This window comes from Prosopis cineraria, unplaced genomic scaffold (assembly GCF_029017545.1).
Source record: "Prosopis cineraria cultivar Desert tree isolate PC_DT_omini unplaced genomic scaffold, ASM2901754v1 PC1, whole genome shotgun sequence".
Taxonomy (NCBI): domain Eukaryota; kingdom Viridiplantae; phylum Streptophyta; class Magnoliopsida; order Fabales; family Fabaceae; genus Prosopis; species Prosopis cineraria.
This window is the reverse complement of record NW_026555332.1, coordinates 15,449,070-15,472,349: the sequence shown is the minus strand read 5'-3', so window position 1 is coordinate 15,472,349 and position 23,280 is coordinate 15,449,070. Positions and strand designations below refer to the sequence as shown.

Sequence of the window (23,280 nt, the reverse complement as noted above, 5' to 3'; positions counted from 1 at the left end):
TTGACTTTTCATCCTTAGTTTCTCCTTTTACTCTTTGCTTGTGGCTTGATCTACGTAACTGGCATTTTCTTCTCTGCTTTGTGCTTTGTGTTTTTTGGGTTTCATCTGCTCTCCCTCTCATCTGCTCTCTTTTTGTCAGTGTATGTACTCGCATGAGAAAAAGAGACCAAGGCTGGGTAAAACGCTGCAGAGATCAGCGTTTCACTCACCCTATGTATTTTATTATTTTTTTAAAGATTTTTTTAAAAGGTAATTTTTAGAAATTAGTTAGGAAGGAAAATTTAATTTGAATGGACTAAGAATATCCTTTCTCTCTTGTTTTTTTATTTTAACTCTCACTAATTTGATTGCTATTGTCTCTGAATTGTTGAGATAATAAGAGAGATTTTTCAAGATTTAATCAAGATATATTTTTTTATTTTTAAAATTGATTCAAAAGACCAATTAAATTTACTTATCTTCTTTATTTATTATTATTATTATTTTAAAATATAATCCTAAAAAGGATTAAATTTTATTTGTTATATTTTTATATTTTTTTGGTTATTTTAACAAACTAAAAGAAATAAAATCTGAACCAACAAAAGATTATCTAGGTTAAAATAAAATTAAACCCTATTAATTAAATATATTTTTATTTTGAAAATATAATCCTCAAAATGATTAAATTTTATTTTTATATTTTTATATTTTTTAGTTGAATTTATTATTATTTTTGTTAAATGTAAAAAATATTTGGACAAAATATACTGTTCACAAGAGGTCAAAAATGTGGTATATATGATTTGATATGTCAATCAAGTGTATTTAGTTCTTTTAGACTTGGTTCAAGGGCCAAAATAGTTTGATAAGAAAAGGTGTGATAATTGAACACTTAGGGTGTTAATTTTTGAAAGAAAAAGAAGCTTTTTACACTTGAGTGTCCAATTTAAGATTGGACCATCAGATCGTGTCCAAACTTATTTCATTAGATAGATTATGTGATAAGCTTTGTGTGGGCACTTGAATCACTCCAATCAAACATCGGATGTAAAAATGGCACGTGGTGAAAGTTTGTATTAGAAATCTACTATGATAGTAGAATTGGATACATGCGTTGCAGCGCATGATGTTTAAGCTATGACACATGATACAAAACTAGGGCACATTAGTCTATGCAACATGCCATTGTGCATGTGGTGTGAACTATGGTGCATGACCTTATTTTTTAAAAAAATAATTGTTGATTCTTTGAGTTTTAGGAATGGCATTTACACTTTCATATGCCCTTTTTATTGAACATATTTTCTAAGAAGTTAGGATCCCGCATTTTAAAAATAAATTAAGAGCTATATCTCTGATATTGTATTATGTTGTAAGTTAAGGTGTGGATGTGTAAGTAAAGTTCAGGATGATAATCAAGATTTTACACCCTTAGTTTTTGCAAAGGAAGAATTCATGGTCCTGAAGTAGGATAGAACATTTTAGCCTAGTAGTTCACCTATGAAAGGTAAGACAAGGACTAAATCCTTCAAGAAATGGTCAAGGTTACCTACAAATTCAATTTGAAATGTACGGAGGATGGATGATTAGGATGATCATATTATGTGAAAATGACTTGGTGGAAAGTGGATATATATATATATTATATATACTTTGAGATTGGAAAAGATAAAGTAATAATTACTTATTTATGGTTATTCTCTTTAAAAGATAGTTTTGAATTAGCTTGATTTATCTCACCTTACAGTTAATATTTTACAAGTTTTAAGACTAGTAGCAGACAAGGGAAAGAAACAGGCCAAGAATAAGGGGACTATAATTGCCATCGAGTTTTGTGTAATGAATTGGTATTGATGTAAGTATATATTTTATGTGTGTGTGTGAGTGTTTTTTTAAAAGTTTTCATAGGAATGCATGCATGTATTGTAATGAATGCACTTGTGTATGTGTGTGTCTTAGCCTTGAAATGTTTAAGCGTTTAATGTGATGTAGAATTTAGCCGTGTGTGTGAAATGTACAAAGAAGTGTGAAAATAGCCATGCATGTGTGTAAAGGGCATATTTGCGGCTAAATTTGGATGTGTGCGTGCATGTATGTTTGTGTTTGTGTGTGTGTGTGTGTAAATACATATGAAATAAGATCATAAGGGCTAGGCTACTTGCACAATTATGTGTTTTGAAGTGTTTATATGAATTTTGGCTAAGTGAATATGGTATTTGTGCACAAATGCACAAGGCCATACTGGGTGAAAAGGGCAATTGATTGGCCAAAATTATGTATGCTTGTATTATTGATGATGTGTGTGGTCAATTAGGTGACAAGTGTCCTATTGGATGGGTCAAGCCCTTGGAAGTGGCTAATGATGCAAGGCTTGATTTTAGAATGTTAAGGTGATTGAAAATGATATAAAATGGTCATTTTACATTCAGATATTTTATTTTCAAAAGAAATATTAGATTGAGGTAAAATATGTGTCAATGCCTGGATTTTGAAATAAGCTTCATGTGGAAGTTTGAATCACTCTAGTGAAAATAATGCACATTGGAAGTTCGTGTTAGTGACCTGTCATGCTAATAGAAAAATTATTATGTGTGCCATAGTGTACGGTGACATGCCATGGTCCACAACACAAAAGTAGAACTCATGGCTTTGTACCACATGTGTAATAACTCAAGAATTAAAAAAAGGGGTCCTTTTTGTAATTTTTCCTTTGTAGAATTACCAATATAACCTCCCTTGACCAGATATAATTTTCTCTTTCTTCTCTTTCTTATTTGACTGTCGGTGCATCAGAGTATAGAGGGAGCGAGAAGAATCTAGAATTTGGATGATTGACGCTCCTCGTTTCTCTGTCATCACTGACTCATCTCTGCCTTCTTCATTCCTTACCATTACCGTTGTCTAAGGAGGCTCATGGTTGCTCTCAAATATTCATGTTCATCGTCACACCTCCCATCTCTATTTTTTTTACTTTCCTTCGTCCGCTGCTCTCCTTGTGTCATTCGCGTCTGAGTTGTGGCTAGGATGAGGGTCGAAGTCGTTGAAGCTGGAAGGTTCTACTTGCAAGTCCTTTTCCCCCCATTTCATCTGTAAACTTCATCATCTTCGTCATCGTTCCATATTCCCTGTGTCTGTTATTTCTTTGTCTGCTATGCTGTCCGTGTGGTTCTGGGATAAGAGGTCACAAAGCATCGCAGCTGATGGGTTGTTGCTGTGAACTTGTATTGGTGCTGTTGAAACTAGTCTTCCTTCCTTTTCTGTGCGTGGTGATAGTGCTGTTTTCCTCTCCCCTGTTCAGCGTTCAAGAATCTCTTCTCCTCCTCTGTCGGTCTGCCACCGTTCAAGCTAGCTAAATCGAGGTGAGAATTCTTGAGCCTTCCTTCTTCGTAAGCTTGTGTGAGTAAGAGTGCGAGTAGATGATTGAAGTTAAAAGAAAAATTATTCTTCTTTATGTTGTTGTCGTTGCTCTATGTGTAAGTACGGATTTTTATTCTTCTATTGCTGTGGGCGCGCATGAGGCTACAGAGGGTTAACGTGTTATGTTGTGGCTGTGTGTGAGGAAGCTTAACCTTTAGGTTCTTTTTGATTTGTATATATGTAAACCGATGATTAAAGTAGCAAAACCTGATTCCCCTGTTGCTATCCGTGACTGTATGTGGGTGATTGGAGTTAAAAAAAATGATGATACTATTTATGCATGCTCTCTGTCGCTGCTGTTATAGGAGGAAGAGGACTCAAATTTGAGCTGGAAGTCCATTCTAAAGTAAGATAAAATATGTGTATATACATGTGAGTGTGTGAGTCATAATTTTTGAAATTAAATAAATCTAAATTAGATTGAATATGGCTAGAGAAACTATTAAGGAAAGATGGGAAGAGAGTAGCTTGGACATATAACTCAAATAATTAGAATTTATGCACCTAAAGTAATTGGTGCAAAATCTATGAGAAAAATGTTTACCTCAAGAATGGGAAAGGTTATAAGTATGAAGGATAATGTTTGGTGGGAGAAGTATGTTAGTATGGAAGCTATATTGTTATGAATGGATGATTTTGATTAAAACAAATTGGTAAGGATTAGTGATATTAATGATAACACTTAGATCAACTCTAAATATGATGTTGGTTTTGTAATTTTAAATGATGATGGTTGATTTGGAATTATGTTAAAAAAATTCATTTATTTATATTCTTATAGGGTGTGTGGAAGAAAAGGAACTTGACATGGATTAAAAGAAAAATATCTTGAGAAATTTGAAACTTCAACGGGTATGTGAATAGCACCCCCATTATTTTATCAGTAAAAGTAATCTATTTTTAAAAAAAATATTACATTTTTATATAAATCATTTCTAACAACTATGACGATTACTAAGTACTTTGTTGATTAAATTATTTGGTTTTGGAAATTATAGAATGATAATGAAGGTTAATTAAATTATGGTATATGCATGTATTTTCTTTACGAAATATATTTTTCAAGATTGATGAAGGCATCTTTGTTTATTTTACTCTGGGAATTCTTAGTTACTCAACTAATACAAGCTTGTACATTAGATATGAAATATTATTCTGGCAAGCTTTGAGATTTGAAATGATTCATGCGAGTTCGATTTTGAGAATGAGAACTATATCTTGAAAGTGATAATTTTCTTACATGTTTGAAAATGAATTTAATAGGGACTTTATACAGAACACTAGTTGCTAATGGCAGTTCCGTTAGCCCTTGGTGCACCATGGTACACCTAGCTAGCAGGGTGTTTATAGGAGGTGCTAGCCCCGTGCGATAGCCAACGCACGTGGAATAGAGGGATGGTTATTCGTGAGCATTGTACTCACGTTTGATTTCGTGGCTGTGAGCCATGTTTGGTTAGTATTACCCTCGTGGACTGGGTGTCCATGTTTGTTTCGTGGCTTCGGCTGCGTTTGGTTACTTACCCTCTTGGATTGCGTGTCCACGTTTGTTTTCGTGGCATAAGCCGCGTTTGATTATTTACCCTCGTGGACTGTGTGTCCACGTTTGTTACCTGTTCTGTTAAGTCCTCAAAATTCTAAAGTTTTTATTATTAATTGGTGTATTTGAAATTTCAATGAATTCAATTAGTAAGTGTGTTACTTTGATTTATATTTGAATAACTTGTTTTCTTCAGGCATGAGTGAATAAAGCAATTCCAGTTTACTTGATTTTATGGTTATGATTAAAATTTATTGGCTCATGAAGTTTAATAGATTGAGTTATCACTTTGTCAATTATTTTAATAATCATTTGAGTTTATTATTTTTACTCTTTTAAATTTTATTTTTAGGGATACTATTCACTAGAAAATATTTTTGGTCTCAGATTCATTAGCTGATATTAAATCTCCTGCGAATTATTGAAAGGCTTGTCACTGAACTGGGTGAATATTTATTGTGAGATCGTATTTTCGTTTGATGTATATATTCAATTAGGTGCTATATTTTGAGACTAAGTTTATGTGCTCCACATTAATTATAGATGTAATTCTGGTTTGTAAATTTATATCGATTATCTGTTGTTGAGAAGTAAAATGTTATATTATTAATTTGTCTGTAAGTGGTTATTGTAGAGATTCAGAAGGTTTTATTTACAGAGGAAAATTTTGTCAAAATCTTTACAGAAAGTTTAGGAATATTTATTTATATGAAAAATGTTACTATAATTTTCAATCCTACTTCAAATGAATTAAAAAAAAAATTGTATTGACCGAGGCTTAAGGGATGTGTGTTTGTACATTTATCCCATGCCGGTCACGCTTAATTTTTAGAGCGTGACAACATGTCATAGTGCATATAGCATAAGCCGCAGTGCATTGTCTTTTTAGGCAAAAATTACTATTTTGCCACTATTTTTGGGTGCATAGTATTTATGCATTCCTAAATGCTTCCATTATACATAAATACATGTTATTGCATGATTTCAATTGTTTTAAATAAATATTTTTGGGATCCTAGTTTTCTAAGGAATAATTTCTATATTTTAATATTGTTCATTAATTGGTAGGGTTCAAAAGGTTGAACACTTCTAACTACCTATGTTTGTTAAGTGTTCATGAGTTTATTAAGGTCAGATAGGGGACATTACGTTGCACGCATATGGTCACATCCACACATATTTATACAACAACTTACTTTAAATAAACATTTGAAAATCATTTTAATTTGTAATCAAATCCTTGTTTATGCTAAAACTCATTTAAAACATGCAATTCCAAACATAATAACAATTTCAATCATGATTCACACTAGCATTCACTTATAAATAGTTAAACTAATTAGTAGACATAATGTAATACCTTTACTGACATTACCATTCAACCTTCCATGCAATCTACTCAATCAATTTAAAACATCTTTGAAAGTTTTTGGATCCCAAAGTAAATTTTTGAAAATTTCTTTATAAAAAGGATTTAAGTTATTCTAGTCAACACACAGTAGAAGCATTTAATCAGGAATAGGTAAATCTCAAAAGAAAACATTTCAAAACATCAGAATTTGCTTAAAAAGTGAGCCATGTACCACAGCTTGTGCTACATATGCCCAATATGTAGTACAGAGACACTAGCATCACGCTTTATGCCATGCACCATAGCATGTGGATACATGCGCTATGGCGCACACACCAGATTTTGCTGTCAAATAGCAGTTTTTGGTGCGAACTTTGAATGTGCTCCATTTTTACATCCGATATCTAATTGAGGTAATTCAAACACCCACACGAAGGTTGTTACATAATCTAACCAATGACAATAGTTTCATTTCAATCCAACATTCTATTCAAAAATTGAACACCCAAGTGCATTTTGATTATTTTAAGTCAAAATTCATCACTTGAATATCACCATTTGAAACAACAAGTCATCAGCCGCTTTTAGGGCTTTGACCACATCTAAATGGACAATTCACACCTAATTGAGCAATTTAATTCATAATATCACACCCATACACACAATTGGCCATCAACTACCTATTTCACATAAACTTGGGCATATTCACATTATCTCACTTCAATCCATCAAATTTGGCCAACTTTACACATAACACACATAATTCACTTTTATACCTATATATACTCATCTACTAGCCCATACAATCATTATCACCATACACACAAACACACAATGGGCTAGGGTACCAAAATCCACCAAACACATAAACATTCACAACAGTATGCACATATACTGAAATCCTATGACAACTTATACATATATACACACACACAAAAACACAACTTATATTTTTAAGTCATTACACTAATTCTTACAAAGAGCTTTCTAGGGAAATCTCTATTTTCGGCCTAGTTCTTTTCCCCTTGCACTACTACTACCAAAACCTAAAAAATGTAAATAATTACGGATAAGATCAAAATTTCAGTCACTAATATAGTTCATTTAGTGATCATTAACACTAATAACCATGTTAAAGTCCACAGTAGTGGCTTATATATCAAAAGTAAATATAGAATTTCCTTTTTTCAAAGTGTTTTAACATAATCACAATAATAGCATGATCACCTATCTACCAAACCTCTAAAGCTCCCTGATAAAAAACTATGGGCTCTCCTGGATCAATTACAAAGTGACTTGAGCACAAATTCAATGGTACAAATACATGGCCAAAGGTATTTGATAGGAAATTAGTCGCTTATCCTCAAAATTATACTAAAGCTAACCCTAATGAAATATAGGGCCAACCCTAGGTCATCTCCCAAGGAATGGTTTTAAGTCTAATTGAAAGTTATCTAGTGAAATAAATCAACTAAAGTTTATATGGATTTAGTTACCTAGCTAATTACCTAATATACAAGTAATTAAAATGCTAGTGAAAGTGAGTGAAATGAACTTCCCTTTTCACAATAATGGAACCCTAGAGATTAGTTGATTTTGGACTCATTATCATCTCATGATTAGGCTAAGTTTAGCTTCCCTTTTCTCTTGACTAAAGCTGTCATAACTTAAGAAAATTATCCTAAGCCAATTAACCTAATTAGCTAACCTTCCTAGGTCTTAGATTAAAGTCCCTAGTTCAATTAACCAATTGGTGAAGACATTAGCCAAGTGATTCACTCAAAATCCTCTCTCAACAGCCATGGTCAAACACATAAATTGAGCAACCACAAGATTATGTCAAGCTACTCAACAACACAAGCATTAACACCATAAGATTATGCAATATTAATACAAGAAATTCACTAATTGAAAAACACAAGATTATGTGCCAAACAAAGAGTGGCAAAATTCAGTCATGGCTGTCCAAAGAAGAAATAAAATGAAACAATCCTCTCTCTTTACATCAACATCAAATTCAAATTAGAATTTATAAGCTAAGATGATTAAACCCTAGATTAAGGAATCTAACCATCTAGTAAAAAGAGAAGAGGATAGGAAACAAAAGAACTTAGCCAATTTGAAGCTCAAGACTCATCCTCCATCTTCATCTCTCTAGGATTCCACAAAGAAACTTAGCCAACCTTCATCTTCAAGAACCCTAGTGATTGTTTGTGAAGGCCAAACTCCATAGCTCTTGAATGATGGAAATGAGCTTCAATCCTTATGAAAATGAAAGGGATGGAACGAAAATGAAGAGAGGAGAAGAATGGTATGAGTTTTGTGGAGGTTTGGTGGCTGAAAATAGAGGTTAGGGTGCTGGAAAATGAAGAATAAAAGAGAGAAAATGAAGAACACTATGAACAAGAGAGAGAGAGAGAATGTGGAAGATGAATGAGATATGTGTTAGATCCCATTTAGGGCTTAAAATGGCGTGCTCCTTGGTGTCTCCCATCAGCTGAAGCTTAATTAAAATAAAAAAAAAGAAATTAAAACGTAAATGGGAGCCTTGTCACACTTGCAAGGTGGCAACTTCCTATTGGTTTGTAGATGATTCCAATGTGTGCCTAATTTCCCATGTGTCATCTACATCATTTTAGCTGATTTAACCCCTCAAAATAATCATAATTCACGTGCAAACCATCAGCCATTGACCTCAAAGAGTGTTGACCTCAATTGCCTAATTGATGCACAAGTCACATGCCACCTATGTCACATAAATCACATAATTCAATTAAATAGCATATGATATAATAAAATCTAATTCATGTCCAGAATTAAATTCATAATTAGAAGGGAGAATTTATTAAATTAACCAAGTTTCAGGCTGCACAAAATTATATAAAAATTTCCACACAAAGGCAAATCAAAAACTAGGACAAACTAAGACACTTAAGAAAGTGTTGACTTTTTTATTTAATTACTCCCAAACTAAAATAAATTTTAAAAATATAATTTCACCATTCATCAACTGGACATCAAATGTACTTTTTTAATTTTTCTTGTACATTTTCTCAAAAGTTCATTTTTTTGACCAAAATGCCCCTAGTGTACTGAACCTAGAAACTTAGGCAAAGTTCCAAATCTAATGCAATGTGTGCACTTGAAGGTGATAAATTATTAATAAAATGGTCCTAATTGATAAATAAAGTGGGTAACAAATGTGTTCTATCAGTATTCTATCCCACCCCCAGACTATGATTCCTCTCATCTCACACACTTATGATAGAGGCATTATTAGCTCCTAACCACACCCTAATAGGCATTAGAGAGTTGCCCAACTGCTTGGATGTCATATAGTAACATTTTCAATATAATATTGTATCGAATGTCCTATAGTACTAGGTCAAATATAATGTTACAATGGATATCCCATAGCACTAGCTAGAACATATGGATTTATTCACTCGCATCTCCATACACATATCCACCATGCCCTGGGTAAACTCCCGCCCCCTATGATCATGCTTTTCATATGCATTTCATTGCTTTTCCACATTTACATGCTTTGCACACATAAATACATACATACATATATATATATATATATATATTCCTTTTGTTCAAAAGTAGTATTTATTTATTAAACTTATCAAATTCACTTTTCATGGCAAAATCATTTGCAAAACTATGCACAGGATATTCTCAAACATTAAACTATAATCACACACTTACTTTTACATGTTATAACAATTAAAGAACATAACAAATTATATGGTTATTTCAAATCTTCTATCTAATAGAACGCATTACCTATGCTTCACAACCTCACTCAAGTTTCTGTTGTTATTCAACTTGTTGCACACGAAAACCTATGCAATTAAGGCGCCCAAAGTCAATTACCCTATTGACTAATAGTGCCAATTATTGTAATTAAGTACCAAATCATTATTATTTTCTCTATTCATGTTCATTTCCACCTTCTATACTTGATAACCTTTGAACTCAGGTATTAACACACCCACTATCAAATTCTTTTTAGTTTTCTCTTTAAATTATGTTAACTTGAGCCTACAGCTTCAAATTATATCATTTCAACTTAAACTAGTCACAAAGTCCTAGTTTAGTTCTAAAGGACCTTTCTATTACTATAGTGTAAGAAATCATCTCCTTAAAACTTTCAAATTCAATTTCTCACTAGTTTAAACTAAAGGAAAATAAGGTAGGATTAGAGGTTAAGGTGGTACAAGGCTTACCTAATAAGTAATAGGTTGAAAACGTCGTCCTTGCTCTCAAAACTCATTACCTTAGTAGAGCATACTTTCCCCTCCATGCTTGTGCTTTCTTTCTCTATCTCTCCTTCTATTTTCATGAGCTAAGCCATGAATTTAGACTTTAAATTTTTTACGATGAGCTGTGACGCATGGTACAGTAAGGAAACTCCTCACTACGCTCCCACACTCTACTTCGCAATGCCGTCTTCCACATATATTTGTTCATATAACATTCTAAAGAGTCAAAATAACACTCTAGCATTCAAAACCCTAGCCTCATATTAAATTACTAATTTATCGTTTAATTAGCATTAATGCAAGAATCAGAAATTCAAGATGTTACATTTCTCCCTTCTTTGTAATAATTTTGTCCCTAAAATTGAAATAACTGCTAGCACACTTATACTTAAGAGAACAATTAAGGGTATTACTACCTTATCTTGGCTTCTATCTCCTAAGTTGCATCACCAGGAGTCATACCCTTCCAAAACACCTTTACCAGTCGAATAGTCTTATTCCTCAACTTTTGATCTTTCACATCTACTATTCATTCTGGTTTTGCTCTATAAGTCATGTTCTCTTGCAATTCCACCGCTTCAAGCTCAATCACATGAGAAGGATCTAGTTAGTATTTATTGAGTTGAGACAAGTGAAATACATTATAAATCCCAGATGACTGTGGAGGTAAGGCAACTCGATAGGTGCCTAGCCTAATTCTCTTTAAAACTTTAAACAGATCCATAAATCTAGGAGTTAATTTCTTTGCTCTAATTGACCTCTCGATTCCCATTATTGGCATAACCTTTAGAAACATATGTTCATCTATAAGAAACTCCAATGGTCTTCTTTGTCGATTCGCATAACTCTTTTGCCTACTTTGAGTTGTGAATAATTTCTACCATATCAACTCAATCTTTTACATAGTTTAGTCTGCAATATCTGACCTTACAATACTTCATTCACTCAACTCAGTCTAACATAATGGCAATCTACACTTCCTTTCATAAAGAGCTTTGTATGGTGCCATCTAAATGCTGAAATGATAGCTATCATTATATGAAAACTTAGCTAATGGAAAATGTGTAACATCCTGAATTTCTTAATCTCGAGATTAGAGGTTAGTTAAGGGTAAAGTGGTAATTAGTGTGGGATTAGAGATTCAGATGATTAATTGATAATTTAACTCATTGGTGTGTTGTATGAATAGATACAATTGAGAGAAGTAGACTAGATTCCTTGGTCCTTCGGAGATTCTAGAAAGGATTGGACTAGTTTCCTACAAGATTGCTTTGCCACCACAATTATTAGATGTACATGAAGTATTTCATGTGTCGCAGCTTAAGAAGTACCAACCTGATCCTTCACATGTGATAGAACTAGAGAAGATTGAACTTCAAGAGAATTTGACCTATAAGGTTGAGTTAGAGTAAATCAAAGATGTAAAAGGGAAGCAATTAAGGAGTAAAACCATACGATTAGTTAAGATTTAATGGTGTGGTATGGCTCCTGGTGATGCTACCTGGGAGACAGAGGATAGGATGAGGCAACAATATCCTTATCTATTTTCATAGGTATGTGTTTAAGTGTTTTATGAATTTTGGGGACAAAATTCTTAAAAGGAGGGAAGAACTATAACATCCTGAATTTTTTAATCTCGAGATTAGTGGTTAGATGAGGGTAGAGTAGTAACTAGTGTGGGATTGGAGATTCAAATGATTAGTTGATGATTTGACTTATTGGTGTTTTATATGAATAGATATGGGAGAGAGGAGTGTGTTTTAGGTTGAAGTAAGTATGTGTAGTGAGAATAAATCTCATTGTGCCATTTGCCATGGCACATATAGACTAAGTGAGAAATTATGATGAAATAAGTACTTTGGGTTTAAGATTGTAATGTACATATGTTATGAATGTGAATATATTTGATTATATTAAGAAAAAAGCCAAGTGGGCTAAGTTATGCCAAGTGATAGAAATTTGTGCAAGTTTATGAAGTATGAAAATTGGCTGTAGAAGGGTTAAGTTTTGATATATGAGTATAATTATAGTATATTATGGTTAATCAGGTGTATTAGGTCCTTTTAGACTTGATTTAAGGCCTTGTGTGGTTTAATGAAAGAAAAGGATCGATTTGAGCACTTGAGGGAAATTTTTTTTAGAAAAATAACTTTTTACATCTGGGTGTCTAAATTGTGATTGGACTATTAGATCATGTCCAAACCTATCTCATTACCTAGCTTATGAGCTAAGCTTTAGGTGGGCGCTTTAATCACTCCAATCGGATGTTGTATGTGAAAATAGCACATGTCGAAAATTCATCATTTTTGCTGCCAAAATGACAACAAAAATTTGGACAAGCGTGCCGCAGTGCATGGTGACACATGCCGCTGTGCGTGACATAAAAGTTGGGTGTGTGGCTCTGTGTCACATGTCACGATACATGTACTGCATGCCATGGTACATAGACCATTTTCTAACTTAATATTGTGAGTTTAGATGCATGCAATGTTAGAGATGGGTATATATAAGTCTTTTCTGCCGCATATTGCTATGATTGCATCGTGATTTGAATGGTTTTATAAAATGTGTCTTGGGCTTAAGCTTTAAAAAATACTTGAATATTAGCTATGTGTTTAAGGGTAACACTGTTAATCTTTTCCTATATCTGAAGGATATAGGAGGAGGTTACAAAATGGCTATCTTAGCTACCACCCAACTCTAACACAAAAGATTACATCATATCTTCTAAAGTCTAAATAGTTTGCTTAGTCTGCCCATCAGCCTAAGGATGATATGAGGTATTAAACTTTAAAGTAGTACTCATGACTCTTTGTAATGCTCTGCAGAATCTGGATTAAACCTTAGATCACAGTCAATTACTATATCCTTCGGTACTTGATACAATCGCATAATTTCTTGGATAAAAGTCTTTGCCAACTTCTCTAAAGAATCACTAATCCTAATGGTGAGGAAATGAGCTGACTTTGTTAATCGATCAACAATTAGCTAGATAACATTATGCCTTAACTGAGTTCTTGGCAATCTAGAGATGAAATTCATGAAAATACTATCCTATTTTTACTTAGGTATTTCTAATGGTTGTAGTGTCCCAACTAATCTCTGGTGCTCGATTTTAACTTTTTAACCAGTCAAACACTATGCTACAATTTCTAGAACTTCTCTCTTCATTCCTAGCCACTGCAATGACATTATACATCTTGATACATCTTTGTAGCTCTCGAGTGAATGGTGTATTTATTATAATAAGCTTCATTCAAGATTACCTTTCTCAAGTCCATACCACTAAGCACACAGATTTTGTCCCTATATACCATGAATCCATCACCATTAAAACTAAAATCCCTAGATAGATTCTATTTAACTTCTTCTCGAATCCTAAGAAGATAATCATCTTCTAGTTGTGCCATCCTCAACTCTCTCTAGAAACACTATTAATTATAGTAGTATAGGCACCAACTAGGGCTTTTAATGGTGCATGTTGGCATAAAGGACTCCATCAAATAAGCCACATGTAGCGTCATCTTGCTGAACATATTGGCAACTATATTAGCTTTACCAGGATGGTACTTTGACTCAAAGTTATAATCCTTGAGCAACTTCATCCACCTTATCTGCCTCATGTTCAATTCTTTTTGATCTACTAGATACTTTAAGCTCTTATAGTCACTAAATATGCTAAGCACTAAATTGTAAAGGTAATGATGCCAAATCTTCAAAGCAAAAACTACTACTACAAGTTGCAGATCATAAGCTAGATAATTCTCTTCATGCGATCTCAATTGCCTTGATGCCTGAGCTACCCCTTGCTCACCTTGTATTAGCACACACCTCAAGCCTTTTAGAGAAGCATTAGTGCACACCTCATAAGTGTTAGATATGAAGGTGTAGCAGAATATTAAAATTTTAAAATCCTTATCTTGATATGAACCGAACAAGCTCGTTTAAGTCAAGGTGGATAAAAGAGTTACCTTTTAATTCTTTAAACATAACACGTGTTCTCTTTAAGAGTTTGGATCTCAGGAGCTGATAATGTAGATCTGCTCCCTCTACTGATATCCGCATGAACAACTCTCTAACTCGAACAGCATGCTAGTGCTTCCAACATCCGTTCTTTTTTGAACATTAGTTTTCCTTTCTCTAGGGTGTTTTGTTGCTCTCAAAGTGTTTGGCTATCAGAACATTTCTAACTTTGTCATTTTGCACGTCCCTTTGTATCTATTATATATAGATTAGGGTTTTTGCCTCCCTCTTGAAGAGCCAATTAAACTTTATATTAAATTTATCTCATAAATAAAATCTATAATATCATATCTAATTTAAATTTATCTTATAAATTCAAACTATAAAACTGATATGATATTCTTTCATATCATGTTAGTTATTAAATTTAATCTATCATATAAAATTAAATTTAAAACTAACACAATATGATATAATATGATATGCATATTATATTATGTATATACATGAATATATATACATATATATTTCAAATATATATATATATATGTATGTATGTATGTATATTATATCATATATATTTAATTTTATATATCACACACACACACATACTCACATATGAATATATATATATATATAATTATATTTTATATTTTATACAAATATATATATATATATCAAATACATATTCAAATATATATATATATATATATGTATAAAATTCATTCATCCTATATTACATTCATTAAATCTAGACATATTTCAGATTCAATGAACTTAGACATTATAGTTCGAGTTAGGCTGTTCTTGTGTGTGACCTTATAGGCCCATATGAAGTTGACAGTAGGCTAATTACGCTATTAGCCCATAAGTTACAAGTGGTTTCTAGCAAGACATTATAACTACCTAATTCACATGGGGATAAATGATTCAATGTAACCTATCATGCAACCGTATCTATTCATTTTGTCACATAATATTTCGGTCAAGTGTGAGACATAGAATTGTCATTCTCCTTTACTTGACCATTACTTCCTTAATCTCTGAATAGACTGACTGTAGTAATGGAAAAAACCTTTCCATTGCAGTATGACCATACATTTTCTTAATCTTTCTCATCAAGGGGCCCAGTAATATTTTTCACTTAATGTAAGGGATAAATTCCTTCTTGACCAATCATATTCATCTACATGAATATCAATAAACTTAATCATAGCCTTTATAATCACCAGGAAAAGGTGACTTTTAACTAGGTTAAAGTTCAGTTTTCATCATATAGGAATCCATAATGACCTCAAGTTAAAGGATTTAATGATATAGTTACATATGAGATAGGCTTATGACTTGTATCATGCAACTTTCTCATAGCAGGTCATTCTAGCAGCTTGTACTTTTTCAAGTGCCTATGACTTTGATTTGTATCTCTATAATTAATCAAAGTCATACTAGTCTTGTTACATATATGATCCCTCATAGATGATCGACTAGGGACATTTAGGACAATCACTATAGTTCTCTAAGGATACATTTATCATGGTGAACATACAATTGATATGATGACAAAAGAAAAATTCATTAAATAACAATGTGTATAGTACAATGATTAGCCCTGGGGCATAATTTCCAATATCCTCCCACTTACACTAGGTGTAATCATTAATTTGTCTAATTCCTATTGTCTTGACATGATGCTCATGCTTCGCTTATATAAGAGGCTTTATAAGAGGATCAAAAACATTGTCTTGTACTATTACTTTGTATATTTTTATATCACCTTTATCATTAATCTCTTTGACAAGGTAGAAAATGCCTGAGTATATGCTTGATCTTTTGGTGTGACATTGGCTCTTTGCTTTGTGCAATTGCACTGCTATTGTCACAAAACAAGTTTATTGGATCTGAGATACTAGGCACCACTCCTAGTTCAGTAATGAACTTCTTGATCTAAACGACTTCCTTAGCTATATATGATGCTGCTATATACTCAGCTTCTATTGTAGAATCAACTGTTGTGCTCTGCTTTAAGCTCTTCCAGCTTACTGCCTTACCATTAAAGGTAAACACATATCTTGATTGTGATTTAAGGTCATCCTGGTCAGTTTGGAAGCTTGCATCTGTTAACTTGTTACAACTAGCTCGTCATCCAATTCACCATATACCAAGAATAAATCCTTAATCCTTCTTAAGTACTTTAGGATATTCTTGATAGCAGTCTAATATTGCTCTCCTAGATCTACTTGGTATCTACCGGTCATACTCAAGGAACATGAAACATCCGGTTAAGTACGCAATATGGCATACATGATAGATCCAATTCTCGAGCCATATGAAACCTTACTCATGCAATCTCATTGATTTTGTGTACTGGGACACTGGTCTTTGCTGAGATGAATGCCATGAGACATGAGGATAAAATACCTCTTTGAATCCTGCCTACTGAATCTATGCAATATCTTGTCTATATATGTGCTCTGACTTAAGCCTATCAGCTTTTTATATCTATCTTTATAGATCTTAATCCCAAGGATGTAAGTGGCTTCACTTAAGTCCTTTATAAAGAAGGATTTTCCTAACCAAGACTTGACATTTTACAAGGTAGGAATGTCATTCCCAATGAGTACGATGTCATCTACATATAGCACTAAAAATATAACTATATCACCATTAACCCTTTTGTAAACACAAGGTTCATCAATGTTTTGAATGAATCCAAACTCTTTGATTACTTCATCAAAATGTTGATTCCAGCTTTGAGATGCTTACTTCAATCCATAAATGGATCTTTAAAGCTTGCATACCTTTCCAGAGTCTTATGGAAGCACAAAGCCTTCAAGTTATGTCATGCATACTTCTTCAAGTAGATGTCTATTAAGAAATGTTGTTTTAATATCCATCTACCATATTTCATAGTCATAATATATTGCAATGGTAAGGAAGATTTTGATTGATTTGGCCACTGTGATTGGGGAAAAAGTTTTATTATAATCTATACTATGAGTTTGGGTGAATCCTTTTACAGCCAATCATGCCTTGAAGACATTTACTTTTCCATCCATATCATTTTTCTCCATTAAAACCCACTTGTACTCGATGGTTTTTATACCTTTAGGTGGATCGACTAAGGTCCATGCCTTATTATCGTACATGGATTGCATTTTAAACTTTATGGCATTTAGCCATTTCTTAAAATTTAGTCCCACTATGGCTTCTTGGTAGGTGGTTAGTTCATTGTGTTCAATAAGCAACACATTATGACATTCATTAATCAAAAATCTATATATCTGAGGATGATGTCATGTTCTATCAGACCTTCGTACGCCTTGTATTATTTGAGAAGGCTCATTTATTTTTTGTGAGTCTTCTCAATTTTCATATGTGACTTTGTGCTATTTTGTGATTCTTGAATTTTTTCAAGATGTACCTTGGTCCTACTGGTTCTTTTAGAGATAAATTCTCTTTCTAGAAAGATACTATTTTGAATTATAAACACTTTATTATCAATGGGATTATAAACATAGTATCCCTTTATTTCTTTAAGATACCTTATAAAAAGATACTTTGTGGATTTGGGTGCTAACTTGTCTAAGACCTATTTCTTAACATAAACCTCACTTCCCCAAATCTTGAGAAAAGATAAACTAGGTTTCTTCCCAGTCTATATATCATACGATGTCTTCTTAATTGCCTTAAATGGAATACAGCTTAGTGTGAACGCAGTGTAAGGCCCCAAAAGAATGGTGGAAGATCTACTTGACTCATCATGGATCGAACCATATCTAATAGTATCCAATTTCTCTACTCAGAACCACCATTCTATTATGGTGTTGCTGGAAGAGTTAATTGTGAGATTATCCCATAGCTCTTGAGATAGTCAATGAATTCTTAGCTTAAATATTCATCTCTTTGATTAGATCAAAGAGTTTTAATAGTCTTACGAAGTTAGTTTTGTACTTTATTTTGGAATATTTTGAACATTTCAAAATATTTAGATTTGTGTTTCATTATGTAGAGATATCCATATCTACTATAGTCATCAATAAAGGTAATGAAGTTTAGATAACCCCCTCTTACAGTTATACTTATTGGTCCACATACATCTGTATGTATGAGTCCTAGTAAGTCATTAGCCCTCTCACCATGCCAACTAAAAGGTGCTTTTGTCATCTTTCCTAATAAACAAGATTTGCAAGTGTCATAAGATTCAAAATTAAATGAGTTGAGAAGTCCATCTTAATAGAGCTTAAAAATGCATTTCTCATTTATATGGCCAAGATGACAATGCCATAAGTAGGTTGGATTCAAATCATTCGATTTGATCCTTTTGGTAGTTATATTATAGATGTTTTCATTAATAGGATGTTCTAAATTTAAAAAATAATGACCAAAATGAAAATCACCATTAGCATAAAAAATGTCATTTTGATAAATAGAACATTTATCATTTTTAGTAATAGAAGTAAAACCTTCCTTATCTAACTAGGAAAGAGAAACAGTGTTGCTACTCAAAGCAGAAACATAATAGCGATTGTTCAAAACTAATAAAAGCCTACTGGACAAAAGTAATTCATAAGTGCCTACGGCTAAAGCAGCAAATCTTGCTTTGTTTCCAAGTCGTAAGTCCACTTCACCCTTCATCAACTTTCTACTATCTCTAAAACCCTGTACATTTGTACAAATGTGAGAACCACATGCAGTATCTAATATTCATGTAGAAGAAGTAGAAAGGTGAATGTATATAATATAAATACTTGAAGGAGTAGCCCCACCATCCTTCTTCTTTTTCAGATTTTCAGAGCTTACAATTCCTTTTCCAATGACCAGATTTATTGTAAGAGAAGCAAACTCCTTCCTTTAGAGCCTTTGCCTTCTTGTTAGAGGCCTAGTTTTGAGCTTGTTCCACTCTTTACCATTTAAGCCTTTACCCTTTCCCTTGCCCTTGCCTTTCTTTTTCATACCCTTTCCTTTTTAAACCATCAAAATAGTGCTAGGCTTTTTTTTAATGTTTTGCTCAATAGTTTTAAGCATCCCATGCAGTTTAGAAATAGATTTCTCTATGTCATTCATGTTATAGTTCATAACAAACTGGTCATAACTTTCTGGGAGTGAGTTCAAGATTAAATCTGTAGCTAACTCCTATGAGCTATTAGGTAAGAAGGCACAACGAAAGATTAAAATTTTAAAATCCCTATCCAAATATGGACCAAACAAACTCATTTGAGTCAAGGTGGATAGAAGAGTTACCTTTTACTTCTTTGAACTTGACGTGTGTTCTCTTCAAGAGTTTAGATCTCAGAAATTGATAATGTAGATCTGCTTCCTCTATTGGTATCCGCACAAACAATTCTCTAACTCGAACAACGTGCTAGGGCTCCTAGCGTCCGTTCTTCTTTGAACATTGGTTTTCCTTTTTCTAGGGTGTTTCGTGGCTCTCAAAGTATTTGACCATCAAAACTTTTCTAACTCTCTATCTATTCATAAAGCATGTCCCTATCTATATATAGTATATAGATTAGAGTTTTTGTCTTTCACTTAAAGAGCCCATGAAAATTTAATTAAATTTATCTCATAAATTTAATCCATGATATCATATCTAATTTGAATTTATTTTATAAATTTAAATTACAAAACTGACATAATATTCTCTCATATCATGTTAGTTATTAAATTTAATCTATCATATAAAATTAAATTTAAAACTAGCACAATATAATATAATATAATATATTATATTATTATATTATATTACATGAACATATATATATATATTTCCTTCAGTGCATCTGAAGGATTGTATAAATAGAATGTATTACCTATGAGATTTCATAATAATCTTAGTATATTTCAAGAATATGTGACAAAATTATTATTACCAGTAAAAGATTTTGATGTAATATATATAGATGATATTTTAATATTTTCTAAAGATAAAGAAGAACATGACGAACATTTAGAAAAATTCATAGATTTAAAAGAAGAAAAAGGATTGAATATATCACTTAAAAATGCTGAACTAAGAAAAGAAAGAATAAGATTCTTAGGTCAATACATAACTAATGATGGAATAGAATTATAGGAACATATTAGTAAAAAGATCTTAGAATTTGATGAAATAAAAAATAAGAAAGAATTACAATCATTTTTAGGATTATTAAATCAAGCTAGAAATTATATTCTTAATTTATTAAAATTAACAACTAAAGTAAGTAAATTAGCAGGAGAAAAACAATATGAACATTGAATAAAGAAAAATAAAAAATAATAAATCAAATAAAGAAATTATGTCAAGATTTACCTAAATTAACAATTCCAACAGATAATAAAGTAATATGGAGTATTTATATTGATGCTTCAGATAATTATTGGGGAGTAGCATTATATCATATTAATGAAAAAGAAGAAGTAATAACTAGATATTCAAGTAAAAAGTTTAATGAATCTCAATCTAAATATCACTTTAACTGGAAAGAATTTTTAACAATAGTTAAAGCTATACAAAAATTTGAATTATTGATAATTAACACTAGATTTGTTATAAGAACTGATATTACTCAAATAAAACATTAGTTGAATAAAGGAATAAAAATAACTCAAGTATGTAATAAGATGTTAATTAAATGACAATCTGATATGTCTTATTATGATTATGAAATTGAATATATAAAAGAAAAAAATAATCATGTTGCTGATTATTTATCCAGATTAAGCCAAGTAGAGAACAATCAAGTATGATGACAAATAGTAGTGGTGGTTCTCTAAGAGAAATGATCTTGCTAGATCAAGTAATTATGAAAGGTCAATAGTCTTAAAATGAATATTGCTCTTCTTGGAGGACAAGTAAATTCACATGTAAATAATTGCTTTGGCACAGTAGCTCAACTCTTAAATGAGTTAAATATTTTGACAAGTAAGTGATTTATTTGACAAGTAAGGTGGAGTCCATAAAGGAACCATCATCATTACAAGTAAAAAGACAAGTAATTGATGTTTTAACCTAAACATCAAAAACCAAATTCCAACCTCATAGTCCATCTAGATCTAGCCCAATAACACCTTTTATTGAAATAGTAAGACAAGCCCAAAAAGCTTTTATCATTATCCATATTACAGTCTAAATTTAACCATATTCCTGCATTTGATATTTGTCTATTTTCATATTGTGCTAATGGTGTAGGTACAAATTTATTATTTTTAGGTATATTAAAAGTAGCTTCAAAAGGTATGTTGTTACAATTATTTTCTTTATAAGATGTGTCAAAATGAGTGTGGTAATCTACTTCTCTTTCATCTGGTTCCATTATTCTTTCATCTGGTCTATCATCTGATATCCTACTAGATCTTACATTCATATTATTATAAGCTTCACTTTCTAAATTTGGAGGGTTAAAATTTGGATCCATACCATAAGGTTGTATTTGAGAATTTTGCATATTTATAAAACCTTCATTATAATTATTATTTGTTAGGTGTCCATATTCATTTTTTTTAATTCTTTTAATTTTTCTTTTTCTTCAATTTCCATTAGTTCTTCTAATTGTTGTAATTCCTGTTGATCTATTTCACTTATATCTTCTTCATCCAGTGTTTTAGTCATATTTATATTCATTTTTTGTTGAATTTTATTTTTATTTATTCTCTTTTTTGGTTTATAATTATAATTTCCTAATATTATTTCTGCCATTCTACAACTTTCTTCAAAATCTATTTCTTCTTGTTCCACTAATTCTAGTTCTTCTTTTATTTCTATCTTTTTATTTTTTGCATAGTTTGTTCCATTTTTCTTATCATAAATTTCTAATTCTAATTTTTCAATTTGTTCATATATTGTCCATATGTTTTTATTTATTATTTGTTGTCCTTGTTGTACTTTTTCTATCACTATTCAAGTTTTTTTTTATGTTTTTATGGGTATCTTGTTTTCTTATTTTTTCACTTCATATATATTATCTAATTTTTCAACTATTCTTATCATGTTTATTTGTGAACATTCATCTACTAATTGTGTCTTTAGATTTATTCCTAAAGCATCCATTATTCTATAATATTATATTTGATTAAACGTACTTGATTTTTTAGATTTTCTGTATCATATTTTATTTTCCTTAATTATTCATAACAATCTTTTTTCATTCCATATAATTTTTGTTCTAAAAGTTTTGCTAGTTCTATTAATCTTAGCTTTCTTTCTTTAGTATTTTCTTTTTTCAATATTATTTGTACTTCTTCTGATAACATTTTCATTCATTCTTCTTGATTAAATAAATATTCTAAATCTTGTATATTTTCATTTATATAGCATCCTAATTGTTTTATCATATACATATTAGTCTAGTTTACTTGATTAAAAGTATTATCTCCATCTCCTCCTAAAATAGAAGGTACTAAAATACATGAGGCTTCATTTATTGGTAAACAAGAACTTTCTAGGAGTTTATTAGTTTTTATTTCATACTTTTTTGGTTCAATTGTCTTAATTATATTAATTTTAAAAACAACTATTTAAAGACTCCTATTTATGTAGGGATTTTAATTTTACTTCAACAAGATTTATAAATGAGTAAAATTAATATAAAAAGCAGATAAAGTAATAATGCAAAAAGTAGATAAGCAAAGTAATTTACCAAACATAAACATTAGAGATTAAGAACTTCATATTATCTTTTTTTTAATTATCATTATAACCTATGCTCTGATACCATAGTTGGACAGCTGATCGATAATGATTCGAGTTATGAAAGGGTCTTTATCCTCTTTCATAGAGA

General features: G+C 31.6%; 1 long non-coding RNA gene across 1 annotated transcript in view; it reads left to right on the top strand.

Moving 5' to 3' along the window:
• Positions 1-2,784: 2,784 nt before the first annotated feature.
• LOC129323191 (uncharacterized) overlaps positions 2,785-23,280 on the top strand; it is a 67,985-nt gene continuing 47,489 nt past the window's right edge. Inside the window, exon 1 of the long non-coding RNA XR_008596381.1 lies at positions 2,785-3,341. This is a non-coding gene — a long non-coding RNA (uncharacterized LOC129323191). The remainder of the gene's footprint in view (positions 3,342-23,280) is intronic.